We start from the raw sequence: 2603 nt of genomic DNA, 5'->3' as shown, positions 1-2603 counted from the left end.
CCCCTGTTACGCGCCTGCTTATAAGTGGGGCCCCCCACTTTGAAAAACGTTCCGCCGGCCCTGTTAATTTATTTACTGTAATTGAATCGTGGAGCAACGAGGTATACATAGGGTTTTTTAATGGTCTCGGGGAAAATGTCAAATTTTGTTTACAACAGTTGAATAGTACATTGCTTGTATTTTTAGTAATTCAACATGGTAATATTAAGTTATTCTAAAATCAACGGTCGTAAAGCAGACAATTTACTATAATGCAATATACTTACTGTAATACATTTGCTGTTGTCTTAAATTAAAACACAAATGGATTATTTAAATTTCAAATAAATAGAAAATTAACTTACCAACTGTTGCAGGTACTGTATATATTTTTGGTCTAAAACTGGCCTATCCCTATGTTCAATTGTTTCAAGCGCGGCCCTGAGACTAAACCTTTTGCTAGTTCTGTGTTGGAGAACATGTTTGTCATTGCAGCACACACCAGTCTACTTGCATGTTGGCTTTTTTAAAACTGCATAATAGTCCTTTGAGACAAAATGTATCTAGTGCAACCTGAAAATAAAGAAAGTTCTTAAATTAGTAATGAACAAATGTTCTTTATACCTAGGCTTTTCAATACAATGTATTTCAGCAGCCAAAATGCATGGGCAACTGATTTTTATTTTATACATTTTTAATTTCTTATTTAAATCAAATACAGTATTTTGTTAAAAACCCCTAATTTGGAAGTAGATTTATTTTATTCATAGTTTGTAAACTAAACAAGAAAAATTAATCACACGAAAATCAATCTGGCCTGATGTCGAGTAATTTCGACTCAGGCCATAATTTTAACGCTAAAAATGCAATTCATATAGCAAGGCATATTTAGAATGTACAGTGCTAGCGAATGTTTGGTAGGAATTTATGCTATATTACTAGGAATAGGCTAGTAGTACTGGTTTAGAAAGGCTAATCGATCCTAAAACAACTTTAATTTTTAGTGCAAATAATATATATTTTAATTCTTACAAAATGAAGATAAAATTTTAGGTTTTGTTTTCATACATTTAGACCTATATTACATATCAAAAGATTGAATAAAAAAAAATAATAAAAACTTAATTCCACAATCGAGTTAACGGCCGTTTCAACCGGACCATTTAGGAGGTCAAGCCTAGCAGTCGTATCCCAAGGCCTCCTACCCCGAGTTTATTTTTCTGTTTAAGTAGTGGGTGGGTTATGGATTGGAACACTATTGATTGTTTGTACCCCTACAAAAAAATTCTATAGAATTCTTTAAAAAAAAAAACTATAGAATGTCTATAGCATAATTGTTTAGAAAATCTATAGAAAATTCTATAGAAATAACTATAGAAGCCCACTATAACGAATATTAAATGAGATGCATTGTACACGAGCTGATAGTTAACAGCCTTTCTTTGTTCTGAAACAACTTTCTCTAGTGTTGTTTATCTGATGGCCTTGTATTGCCACATGTGACTTAGCTTGTACTAAGTAGTTATAATGAAGAATGCCTTTGTATTATGTTACTGGATATTTTACAGTGAGCTGGCTCACTGGATGTCCTTTTTTAATTATTCAACTGTTTTTACATTGTTACGAATTATACATTCAATTATATTATTATCACAGGCCATAGTATGCTGAGTAATAATTCAGTAAAGCAGTGAACTTGAAGTGATGATTCATGCTTAGTTCGGTCAAATTCATGTAAGAATTATGTATTATCATTTATTTTATTGTATTTTTATATTGTTACTTTTTTACAACAATTTGCCTTGTTTATTGATGAAAAGAACTTCAGTAAGATTATTATAAAGTAAAACGGTTGGTTTATTGTTCAACCTGTCTCTTATACACATCTAGATGTGTATAAGAGAAGTCCATTGAGTTACAGTACCTTGAGACATTTCATTCATTTATTGCAATATATTGTGCTTTAATCTGGTAGCATACTCATTGAGTAATATTTTTATATTTCATTTCCATATACTTATGATAATTATCCGATTTACCGGTGATATATTTGCTATTCTTTCTTTGTATATTGTAGTCACCAAATTCGAACACCAAGAAGCTAATAAAGGTGCAGAAACATAGATTAGTTGTCCCGTGTTGTGTTTGCGTAGAGTGCCTTGACCTATAACAGAGCGCCCTCTAATATCCAACCGGCTCCAAGTTCCAGAGCGGTTAATATAATATATATTTTAATTCTTACAAAATGAAGATAAAATTTTAGGTTTTGTTTTCATACATTTAGACCTATATTACATATCAAAAGATTGAATAAAAAAAAATAATAAAAACTTAATTCCACAATCGAGTTAACGGCCGTTTCAACCGGACCATTTAGGAGGTCAAGCCTAGCAGTCATATCCCAAGGCCTCCTACCCCGAGTTTATTTTTCTGTTTAAGTAGTGGGTGGGTTATGGATTGGAACACTATTGATTGTTTGTACCCCTACAAAAAAATTCTATAGAATTCTTTAAAAAAAAAACTATAGAATGTCTATAGCATAATTGTTTAGAAAATCTATAGAAAATTCTATAGAAATAACTATAGAAGCCCACTATAAAAAGTCTATTAAAAATCTATTAAAA

At 31.2% G+C, this 2603-nt stretch overlaps 1 long non-coding RNA gene across 1 annotated transcript in view; it reads right to left on the bottom strand.

Moving 5' to 3' along the window:
* LOC117114798 overlaps positions 1-2603 on the bottom strand; it is a 7621-nt gene that overhangs the window by 2663 nt on the left and 2355 nt on the right. Inside the window, exon 4 of the long non-coding RNA XR_004446448.1 lies at positions 345-552. This is a non-coding gene — a long non-coding RNA (uncharacterized LOC117114798). The remainder of the gene's footprint in view (positions 1-344; positions 553-2603) is intronic.

Source organism: Anneissia japonica, unplaced genomic scaffold (genome assembly GCF_011630105.1).
Source record: "Anneissia japonica isolate Jap-2015-1 unplaced genomic scaffold, ASM1163010v1 scaffold1118_len251929_cov158, whole genome shotgun sequence".
Classification (NCBI taxonomy): Eukaryota; Metazoa; Echinodermata; class Crinoidea; order Comatulida; family Comatulidae; genus Anneissia; species Anneissia japonica.
This window is presented reverse-complemented; position numbering and strand designations above follow the sequence as displayed.